This window comes from Pelodiscus sinensis, chromosome 11 (genome assembly GCF_052426305.1).
Source record: "Pelodiscus sinensis isolate ZL-2025 chromosome 11, ASM5242630v1, whole genome shotgun sequence".
In the NCBI taxonomy this organism is placed as follows: domain Eukaryota; kingdom Metazoa; phylum Chordata; order Testudines; family Trionychidae; genus Pelodiscus; species Pelodiscus sinensis.
This window is the reverse complement of record NC_143062.1, coordinates 47,398,662-47,410,847: the sequence shown is the minus strand read 5'-3', so window position 1 is coordinate 47,410,847 and position 12,186 is coordinate 47,398,662. Positions and strand designations below refer to the sequence as shown.

The 12,186-nt window shown below is 46.8% G+C and overlaps 1 protein-coding gene across 5 annotated transcripts in view; it reads right to left on the bottom strand.

Moving 5' to 3' along the window:
* Positions 1-12,186, bottom strand: part of PRICKLE2 (prickle planar cell polarity protein 2) — a 221,574-nt gene that overhangs the window by 67,797 nt on the left and 141,591 nt on the right. The gene's annotated exons all lie outside the window — the stretch shown is intronic.

Genomic DNA, 12,186 nt, shown 5'->3' with positions numbered 1-12,186 from the left:
AAGCTCTTTAAGCCGGATCTTGCACCATTAAAGCCAAGGAGAGGTTTCCCATTGTCTTGAATGGGAGCAGGAGCAAACACTAAGGCAGTGGTTCTCCAAGTGTGGTTGCTGCACAGATCACTAGTGGTCCATGACTGCCGTGCAGAAGGGCCATGGGCTCGCTTCCCTTCCCCTCCCCTACGGGGAGTCCATGCTGGTGCTATACCCTCTCACCATGAGGCTGGAGCAGCAGTGCCAGCTTCCTGCTGCAGGGAGGAGAGCCCTGAGCCTTGCAGGCCAGATCCGGCTTGTGGGGGAGCAAGCAGCTTGACATGCTGCCACTCCCCTTCCCCCTGGCTGGGGGAACAACAGCACAAGAAACCACTTGCCTGGAGGCTTTCCCTGATGCTCCCATTGGCCAGGATTGTGGCCAATGGGAGCAGTGCCTGGAAGCGGCAGGGTGCATGGAGCCAGGTAAGTGCCCCTCATTCTCTGCATGTCCAGACCCCTACTCTCATCCCCCAGACGTACACCAGGTCTCCCAACCCAGCCTGCTCCTGCGCCCAACCAGACCCCCAACCACAGCCTGTTCCTCAAACCTCCCTCCCACTCAGATCTCAGATCTCCTACACCCCTCTGCTCCCATTTAGTCATCACGGGGGTTGGCTGGTTGTCCGCAGGAAGGTTTGTACGGAGTGGGGTGGGCCATGTGCCAGAATGTTACACTAAGGAAAGGCCAAGAAAATACACGGCACAACCCCATTTTCCTGGACTGCTTCAAGGACATGGGAGATTGTCTCACCAGGGAGGTTGTTGGGTATGGTTCCCACTGGAGGACAAACTCAGAGACAAGGGAGCAGAGTCTGGATAAACTGGGTTGCCATTGGCGATGGGTGTAGGTAAAATGCTTTCCTGTAACTTGGCCTATCCGGGTGTAGTTTACGTATAACGTGTAAGACTCTGTGCTCACTTGACGTAAGAATGGCCAGACTGGGTCAGACCAAAGGTCCATCAAGCCCAGCGTCCTGTCTGCTGACAGTGGCCAGTGCCAGGTGCCCCAGAGGGAATGAACAGAACAGGGAGTCATCAAGTGATCCCTCTTCTGTCACCCATTCCCAGCCTCTGACAAACTTGCACCATTGACTTAAGCTATGATTTACGCTCCTGCAGCCGAGGGCAGAGTCAAGTTTGCTGTCTGTTACTCAGAAAAAATGAAGCCCTACACAAAGCAAGGGAAAGGGTGGGTTGACAGTTTGCAGTTTTTTTTTTTTTTTTTGGCTATAAGTTATAAGTTCCTGAAAGCAGGAACAGGGAGACTCTGTGGGCTTTTTTCTCCCAAATTTTATTTCCTTTCAGCCATTTCTTCAATGAGAGTTGAGAATGTTAGTGCTCCAATCCAGTTTTGAGTCTACATTTCCACACAGCCCTTCCACAACACAAGCAAATGCACTCTAGAAAAAGTCAAGAGGCTCCATTAAGTCAAGCCAGGGAGATCTGCCAGATTTTCCCATTTCCTACTTTTCGTCAGATCTAAAATACAGACCGAGTGACTGCACAGATAGAGTCTGGCTGGCATCCAGTTCATCAAAGGGGCTCGGTACAGCCTGGGGCTGTTACCTTATAAAATAATCAAGGCCCAATTTCATGTGAATACATTAATTAACAAGCTACTGTCAAAACGCAGACGAGTTGGTTTCACAACTTTTTCCATCTTGTTTTATGATAGGATTAGAAGCAGCCCAACGTGCAACAAGAAGGTAGGAATAAATAATAGATTCAGAGGTGAATACTGAGCATTTCAGAATTTGGTATGTATTCCAGCAGGGTTTACTTCTGTTTTTATGAAATGTAATTCTCTGGATAGCAATCACATTCTTTCAGTCAGCCAGCAACACAATATTTAAAGCTTAGGGAACTAACACAAACTCCAACATCAGGGGGTAAAATGAAGACAACAGCGAATGCCTAGAAGAGAACCAGAGCATATAAGTGATTTCTCATTGACTGAGTTCCTGGATGTTTCTCTCAACAGCAGAGCAGTTAAAAAGAAAGAACCTTTATTTTAATCAGCAGATTTTAAAGTAGCAGTAATGTGAGCACAATGAAAATGGGTTTTAAAATCTCTCCCCATACTGCTCATGTCCCAGATATTGTCACTGTTCAGCAAATAGGTTAGTATTGGTAGTAGGCTCTGAGGCTACTTTTAATATTTTATTTTCTTCCAGGCTGTGTGTCATGGACATCTCACCAGGGATCTGATCTCACTCCCACTGAAATCAACAGCAATGCTCCCATACACATCAGTGGGAGTTGGAACAGGCCCCTATGTGATTTTTTAGAGCTAAACTGGCTGTGGGCTTCTGATCACATCCATTCCAGAGGAACTGGTGAGCTCACACAGAAACCAGAACACTCCCATTGACCGAACCGCCTTTTATACACGGTACGTGATCGCGCAGCTGTGGCACGGTACAGACAGCAAGATTTTTGAAAGGACACATATTGTAACATTAAAACGAAATCTACGTGCTCCTCCTCCAACAATAAAGACGTGATATTTAATGGTACGTAACTGCCGAGAATGTGATGAAAGTTTTCACTTTTTATTAAATGAGGTAAACTCGACACTTACGATGTTTTTTTAAATTACGAAGGGTCTAGCAATGAGAAGTTGCAGCAAAAAAGATAGTCAGCCAGAATCCTTGTTTTACCCTGCTTGGGTCTCATCACGTCACTCATTGAGAAGCCCTAGTCCTGGACCATCACCCCACTGTGTGAAGTGCTGTAGAAACACAGAACAAAATGATGGTCCCTACTGCTGTGTCCATACAAACCCACTTTCACCAATTAAGGGATTCCAGCTGCAGGCCTTCACCCTTACAGAAAGGACTCGGATCTTCCCCTGGGGCAACGACACGAGATGAATGATCCATTCACTTAGGGACACCATTAGTTCCACACGGCAGACTCTGTATTAAAAATAATATATTAAGGGAGGATGTTTTGTCTCCCAATTACTGTGTGTCTGTGAGATCTCCGAGCTGGAAAAAGTCTGCCTGTTTAACCAAAGGTTTGTGCAATCAGAGGAGTTGGAGAGGCAAAGATTAAATAATTTATCTGGTCATTCTCCCCAGCTGTGTGGAATTGTGCCGGATATTGAGCTTTCTAAGGTTTTGTCCATTTCAGTTGTGAATGTCTCAGAGGGTAGGGCTTCCTTCAGTTCTCCGGGAAGATTTTACAGACATCGAGATCTTGCCATCGGGGAATTTAATTTTCTACCTTTCCTCTCATTACTCCTCATCACACCATCCGACACAACCCCCCTCTCCCACTTTCCGATCTCTGACTCACTAGCATCTTGTCAACCCGTATACAATGATCAGTCAGTCTAGACTACAGCCCTATCATTTGGGAGAGAATGCCTTTGGGTCTGCATAGCTGAACCTTTACTCCACTGACTATGCTACCATATAACTAAATGGTGAGAAAATAATATTGTTCATAACCTTATTTTATGAATGTTGGGATCTGATTTTTCATAACAGCTATATACAATATCCTGTGGGCACCTTTCTTTACTAATATATAGTTCTCATTTGTTCTCTACATAGGGTAGACATATTTATACTTGTTTTATGATCTTCAACCCCAACTCAATTAAAAAATAATCCCCCTTGGTGCAAAATCAGATAGAAATGTGTCAATGTCAAACATCTCCTCCCTGAAATGGAACTAATGACGCAAAGGCATAAAATAATGGTTGGTGTGTGTAGCAGATACACGTACATTAGACAGGTGTGTCTCATTGTACAGTGAGACAGAAGGAGCAGAGAACAACAGGCAGCCGATTCTGACCCTAGTTTCACATTGGTGTAATTCTTCTGACATCAGTGGAGTTAGTTCTTCACTATCAGTGGTAAATAGGCCAATGGTGGGATGACTGGAGTTACTATAGAGAACTTTTTTCTGGGTGTCTGGTTTTGTGAGTCATGCCCACATGCTCAGGGTTCAGCTGATCGCCATATTTGGGGTCGGGAAGGAATTTTCCTCGAGGGTAGATTGGCAGAGGCCCTGGAGGTTTTTTGCCTTCCTCTGTAGCAGGGGGCACGGATCACTTGCTGGAGGATTCGCTGCATCTTGGGGGTCTTTAAACCATCATTTGAGGACTTCAATATCTGAGATATAGGTGAGAGGATTATTCCAGGAGTAGGTGGGTGAGATTCTGTGGCCTGCATTGTGCAGGGGGTCAGACTAGATGATCATAATGGTCCCTTCTGACCCTAGTGTCTATGAGCCTATGAGTTCTGATTTGATTACACCAAGGGCGGGCAAAACATGTGGCCAGGATCTGGCCTGCAGCCCAGTGGGAGCCTCAGCAAGACTCTCTGCCTGCCCTGCCGCTGCCCGCAGCTCAGAAAAGCCAGTTGTGAGGCCATGTGCATCTCTGAACACTGTGAATTCAGGGGAAGCGGGAAGAGGTTTCACGCACTGGCCCTGCCCCCCAGCACAATCTCGCATTTCCCATTGACTGGTTTCCCGCCAATGGGAGCTACCCCTTACCTCCTCCCATCGAGCTCTGAGCGTTCAAAGCAGCGCATGGCCCCTGCAGCCAGCTGCTCTGAGTGGCCTCTGGGGGCATGGAAGGCAGAGATCCTGTCTGAGGAACCTGCTGGGCTGCTGGCCAGGAGTCACCCAGGTAAGTGTCTCCCAGCCAGAGCCTGTGTCTGGCACTCCAGATCCTCCCACCTCCCCTACTCTCCGTATTCCTGCATCCTTACTCGCATAACCCAAACCCTCTTCACCCATATCCCCTCCCAGATCTTGCACTCCAATCTCCCACCCCAAGTCACAACCCAAACCCCTGCACGCCCCTCCTGTACACCAGTCTCCTGCCCCAGGTCACAATCCCCTCCTTCACCCAAACTCCCCCACAGACCACCCCCCCACTCACTCCTGCTCCCCAATCCCTCACCCCAAACTCCCTTCTGCCCTTCTGCACCCATCCTCCATCCCAGACCCAGCACCTCCTCCATTAATATCACAGAAAAGTGCAGCCCTTGACCACTTACCAAATGCTTGGAGTGGCCCCACACCAAATATTATTTCCCACCCTTGGATTAGACCCTGGTCGCATGATTGCTCAACTCTGTATAAAGTATCACTAACACCCTTTCCTTGCAAACCAAAGCAATTGGAACACACATGGACCGTAGCAAAGATGGTGTTTGGCCAGCTGTACATATGAGGTAAGTATATCAGAGTCCGGACAAGCTCAAGATTCATAGCCAACATGCCAAGTACATTACCATTTACAGTATAACACAGTGCACATATAGCCACATATTTCACTAAGGGGTGAATCCATCAACTTCATTTTGTCCAGCCAGCAGCACTGACTTAACAACAGTGAAGTTCTGATGGACAAAAAACGTTTGTCTTTCAAGTTCTGAGAAGAGCACGACTGTCACATATGTAGAGGAACCCAAGGCTGAGAAAACTAGGCACACGTGCTGATGAGAACAAAGTTAAGCCAATCGCACCTCTTAAAAAAAGATCTAGAAATCTTATCTTCATTCCAAAGCAAGCATTAACTCTGAAGACCTAATTGTGCCCTGGGACACACACATACAATCTGTATTGATGTCAGGGGTAGGTTGCCAAGTTGTGCATATTAAGTAATTAATATGATGCCAGAAACATGTAAGTAGCTATTTTACATGGTTTTTTTAAATTTCAGAGATGCCTTTGGGAGACAAGATCAACATGTCCAATCTCAAGCATTCAGAAATCGTGCGTCACACCCCCAAATCATCCGATTGGCTTAGAAAACCAGAGCATTTTAAAAAATAATTTGGGCTTCTTTTTATTTACTTTCCATTCGAGCCTTTCACTTTCACCTTTGTCAAGTTTTTCTGCACAAACACGAAGATGAGAAACATTTGAATGGTAGCTGAGAGTCTCCTGGAATCACCTGACTCCAGTAGGTGGGGCTTTAAAAAAACCAACAACATCATGGAATTTGGCAGTGCAAATTCAAGAATGGATGCAGGACCAACTGATGCAGGAGACTGGAGAAATCACAGGATTTGACAAACACTAGTAGCTCATAAAATAAAGAAAGGAGGACGCAGGAGGCTAGCTGCTCTCCTCCTAAAGTTCAATCTGCCAAACAGTCTTGGCATTTCTGTTCTATAAGGCGCTGCAAACTTTTTTTTTTTTTTTTTTTGCCCTGCAGCAGGCCCAGGAAGGAGGGAGGTAATTGGGGTGAGGAGAGAGTAACATTTTCTGGTTTCATATTTTGTTGGAAAGACGCCCTCACTGAACTGATATCATACAGTACCAAGATGCAACCTCCCTAAACAGACTGAAAAATTTGTTCTACCCGGGGTCAACAATTCATTTGAAGAAGTTAAAGGAGAGATGCATTTTATGGTCAACATCTGACTCTCTGTTGTTCTCCTGGTGCAATTGCAGCTGCACTCTACAGAGAAGGGACAAAACTCTCTGGCATATCAACACATTCCCCAATGGCCGCAGTGGAATAGCTGGATAGAATTTGGCCTCTGGGCTGTACATTAAAGGGGACCGTCTTGCTTCTTGGCAAAATAAGCAGCCCTCACTCAGGGACTGCACAGCAAGAACAGCTGCAGAGAGCAAGAGCCCAGTGTGAGCTCTCTTGACATGCCACACAAACCACACCACATTGGCTGTTCAGCTCTGCTACCCCCTGGAGATGACTGCGACGATGAGCGGGTGAGAAAAAGAACAGGAGAATTCAGAGCCCAATCCACCAAGTTTGGGATCTGGAGCCATGCACAGGGTCTGGAGCTATGTTCTCGGTTTTGGGCCCATCTGTGTTCTCAATGGCTTCACGGGTGTCATTGCATTCATCTTCGCGCTATATGTTTGCATAGCATTTAGCACAGGCAGGCCTCTGTCTCCATTGGAGCCTTTGGGGGCAGCAGCAGCAAGCTAATATACGTGACAGGCATTTATTAGTAGCAGGGTGTTATTAAGAGGACTGTAAATGGGCATGTTGCTTTATACTACAGCCATGGTGTCCAACATGCTGGCCACCAGCCACATGTGGCTATTTGGCCAGTTGAGTGTGGCTAGTTTGCAGCTTCAGAAGTGGTTGGACATAACGGTACCACAGCTTGAACCTCTCTGATCTGGCACCATCTGTAGCCCGGCATGATTTTACCTATCTGGATGTCCACGTAGCATGGGTGTGGCCAACTTTCCCACGGTTCTGGAAAGTTTGTTTACAGCCCCCAGTCCTGGCTCAGTGTTCTGTGCTGTTATTTAGCTCTAATTTACCCCTCAATGTCTTCTCAGTGCCCGTAAACCATGGAAGTGTTGGTAATGCAGCTAGACAATACTGACCTCCTGTGCTCCAGCACCAGTCAGGTCCCAAAGGTGCCTGACTAGAGAGGTTCAACCTGCATACAAGGTGAGGCAGGATCTTTGTGCCAAAGAACCATAAGTGACTTTAAATTGGATGAACTTACATAATGTCAACAAGCAGAACTGAATCTGGGACCCTTGGAGCTTAGTAGAGGAGCCGCTACAGCTTGAGCTATAAAGCCAGTTGGCGCGCAGCTTAGGCTGTAGAGCACATTCATTCTCTCTCTGTGTAAGTGGTCTCAGTGCCACCAGAAGGTGTGTGGGTTACACACAGGGCAGCACCTGCAATGCACATGCTAGAGAGGCAGAGATTCATGAATGGGATGAGCCTGAAGGCTGGATGCAGAGAAGAGGAGGAGAGGTTACTTTACTCAACCTCCCAACTCAAGAACTAGAGACTGACAATGCGCCCTCCTCCTGGAAGATGCAAATGTTGCACTTCCCCAGAGAAAACTCAGTGAAAATGAATCCTCTGGTTGTGCCATATTCTGTACTGCCATGCTCCATGCAAGAGGATTTTATACCCCTCCCCGGCCTCGCACTGCAGCCACCTAGCAGTTCCTGCTATGCTGAAAAGCCTCCATTCAGCTCTGTCCTTAATTTCCTGGCCAAAGTTATATTCAATGCATCATCCGTCAATTTGTCATTTCCGGTAGCCTACTGCGCTTCACTGAACCGCTCACTGCTGGCTCCAACGGCAGCTTCTTTCATTTCTTCAGTGTTATTACAAAGATGGTGAGCAACTGAGTCTGGGAGCAAAAAAAGGTCTAAAAGGGAAGTATTTCCAGATCTGCTATCTTTCATGTTTCATTAATGGTGAGCTGCAAAGCAAAGACAGCTATATGGGCCAGATGCTCCTACCAACCAGGCTGATGCATTCTGGGATATGTCCAATGAAGCAAAGAGCAGCTAGAGAAATTTGGAGATGGGGAAACTGATTTTGACCATGTTAATTAAAATTGATTTCGGTATTGGATTCCTTCCCCTTTCCAACATATAGCCTCTGATTACTAGAGGCATTCAGCATAGAAATCTGCCCTTACCTCAGGTTTCTCTTTGCAGGTCACCTTTAACGAAATACCACAGATCCCAGCTCGAGGTCTTTTTCACTCCTGCATTCTGATGTTTACCCTCTTTAATTAGGGAACAACTGTGAATGTGTAATGATTGAATGCCGGCCCCCGCTAGGCACTTTATTCTATCTCCTGCCTAATCATAATGACATGTTGCAACGGTTCTGCAGGCATTCATCAATAAAACTGCATGACACCCCGGTGAACAAATATGCGATTATCCTATGCGGGCCGTGATTAGTTGCTGGGGTCACTGACCCCTGCCATGTATCCCTTGCCCGCAATGCTGTGTGTCAGACCTTTATTACAATACCCATTGTTCAGATTGGTAAACCGAGACACAAACAATAAAACACGTGACCTGCTTCAGGCAGTCTTGGTCCAAGACAGGAATAAAAGCTAGGATCCCTCTGCTCCTGCCACTATGGGGGAAAACAAACTTCTGATGCTTGTGATATTTCAGCAAGCACAGCATGGTGGAATCCTGTTGTTTGCTCCACAAAGCAGAGGAAAGGTGTAAGGGCAGCAGACTGACACCTAGTGGACACAGTAGGGCATAAACATTCTATATTTTTCTATCCTTCTCTGTGTGGAATGTGCAAGTTGGATCTGGTCAAAAATGGAAGCAGCAGCAGCAATCAAGATGGAGATGTTACCATCACTCGCCCTGGAAAAGGGACAGATCCTCACGAACACTCGACATTCCTAGCATTGCTTCTCCTTCCTCCGTCATCCCCCGTGGGGCTGAATTTAGTAAATTGTATCAGACAGAAACTTCGTTACCGAGAGACTGTGTAGCAAATACAATTTCCTGGCTCGCAGCACAAGCTCCCGGCTTTGCTCATATTTGGTGCATAGTGCAAGGAGAACAGACAGTGGTACCATCTGAGTAATAAAGGATCTGCATACATTTGGGTGCATGTTAATATGTGAGATTTTGTAATCCCCTTAAAACCAATTCTCTGGTTTCTGAACAAAAATTACAGCGGAATTCCAATCAACTACATTTTGCAAAAATAGCAGAGTACTTTTTAGCTTCTAGGCTGCTCGACATACACACAAGTTCCATGGTCCTTGGCAGTATCGGACAATTATTTTGATTGTGAGGAAACTGAGTCATGTTACATCGGTCAGTGTATCGTGAAAAATAACAGAAAGTTACCAGATCTGACAACCGTTTCTCAGACACAGTTTCTTCAGATCTAATTCTGTTACCTCTCTTTCTGAACACAATTATGGAACTATTATGAGAGCTAATTAGGAATTAAAAGGGACAGTGTCCTCAGCATGCGGCCATCTCTTCAGACCCTGCAAGGAGAAGGAATAATTTACTGAGGCTAAAAAATTAACACAACTGTCTGGTGTATAGCACTTGCAGCCAAAGCATTTTACAAAGTAGAGTAAGCACAGCTCTCTCCTTTTCCAAGTGGGGAAACCGACACATGGAGAAGGAACGAGGTTTCCCCAAGGTCGCATACCACACCAAAGAGCAAGAAAGAGCAACCCTGTTTCTGGACTCCCACTTCATTGGCTCACTTACTAGACCAGTATGGACGATTGGGACACAGAAGAAGATTAAGTGGCTAAGTCAAGTCTTGAAATGCTGCTTTGGGATGGCTACCACAGCTGGGAGAAACAGCCATGTTTATGTCCATGCCCCAGCTATCTCTCAGATTGTGGTAGCCACAATTGCCAACATGTTCTCAGCAGACAGGTTGAATTCTTTTCTTCCTGACGTGGCTTTGGCAGTGGTTATCTGTGTCCAGGAGCAGCCTGAGGCTGGCTGCAGCAGCTGGTGCCCCAGGCAGAAGGCGCGATCAGTGCCCCCGCCTGCACGGCCGTCAACGGCTGTGATGTAATCATGGGGCGCCCCGGCACCTCGTGACATCATCATCGGGCGCCCGGGCTGGCGGCGCCCTAGGCAACTGCCTAGTTTGCCTAGGCTCATGGGCCGCCCCTGCCTGTGTCTTTGTCACCTGGAAGTTGGGTTACCGCACTGAACTTTCCCCAGGGCTATTCCTTCAAGCTATTCATAAATCAGGGCCAATGACCGCATGCTGCAACCCGCTTGCTAAGGAGCCCATTATACTGGCGACCAGTGGATTCCCAAGGGCAGTTTAAAGGGTGAGTTTGAATTAGGGAGCTCTACAGGCTCTGGTCCCAGCTGCTTTAGAGGTGGTCTCTCTCCTTGGGTGAAACTACAGTAGGTGCCTTCTGCCAAGGTGCTGTGATGTCCTGGGTCTTGGACTCAGGCCTGGGAGGTACCAGAGAGCTGCCACAGTCTGGCATCCACCCAATGGTTATGGACACCAGATGAACTTGGAGGCACCACCCATGATGGATGCTCTGATTGGAGAATCACCCAACTCCACCAATTGGTCAACCATGCTATTTAAGGCAGGAGGAACAGGAAGCTTGTTGGAACAACAGGGCAGTTACCTGGGGCAGCATCGGATGGCACTTGTGCCTGATGACTTCATCCAATCCTGTTCCTGGGTCCAGCTCTGCTCCTGCCTTTGCCCCTGCTCCATGCTTGAGCTTTGGCTTGACTTCTGCTCCTCCGCATCACCTCCAATCCTTAGTGACCACTCCTGGCTCTGACCCTGGCCTCTGACTTCAGGCCATGACTCTGGCTTGACCGCCGGCTCTGACCCGCAGCTCCGATTCCTGGTTCCAGCTGTGGCTTGAGCCCTGTTGACTCTGGTGCTGAATGTCAGCTTCGTTCTCTACCCTGGATGCCTGTTCCACCCATTGGACCTAACTCCTGCTCAGACCACTAGGCCAGACCACCTGTATCCTAGTCTCTAACAGATCCTGCAGCACCCAGCTCCAATGGTTTAAATGAGAGAGGGGTGAAAGCAAAGTGGTTGGGCTTTGGATCTCACTTCTCCTTGCAGACCCACTAATGCTGGATATGGCTCATGCTACACGTTCTGTCTGCTATTGGATCTCCTGTTTTAGGGTAGTGAAGGTCCCTTTTATTATCACCTGTGCTTGCAGCGTGGCACCTGGATATTGACAGGAGCAACCAGGAAAACTCTAAATAAACCAGTGTGATAAAAAGTCTCAGAGGGGTCACCATGTTAGTCCATAACTTTAAAAACAACACGCTGTCCTGTGGCACCTTATGGTGCATCTACACTGTACCCGTAGCTCAAAGTAATCTACACAATTTGAGCTGTGCAAACTGCGTAGCTTATTTCTAGTGTATTTCGCAATAGCTTATTTTGAAATTTGGCACAGTTTACACACCATGAAATTTTGAGAGAGAGAGAGCTATTCCAAAACATCCCTTAATCCTCGTGGAATGAGGTTTACAGGGACATCGGAATAGCGAGCCTGTTATTTCTAAAACTATTTTGAAATAATGGACTTGTTTAAAAGATGCGGAATAGTTATTTTGGAATACCAGAAGTATCCCAAAATAGCGCTGCTGTGTAGATGTACCCTTAGAGACTTACACATATATTAGGTCATGGGCTTTTGTCAGTAAATATCGCTTTATCAGATGTGTTGGAATGGAAATTACAAGGGTATATATAACAGCAAAACAGCTACCTGTTAATTGTAGGACCAGTGTTAATGAAGCTAATTAAGTCAGGCAGGATGTGTCCCATTCATGGCATTTGATGTGGACATGCAAATATCAAAGGCGGGGGAAATTGGCTTTGTAGTGTGTTAACCAGTTAATTTCTTTATTCAAGTCCAAGTTGATAGTGTTGAATTT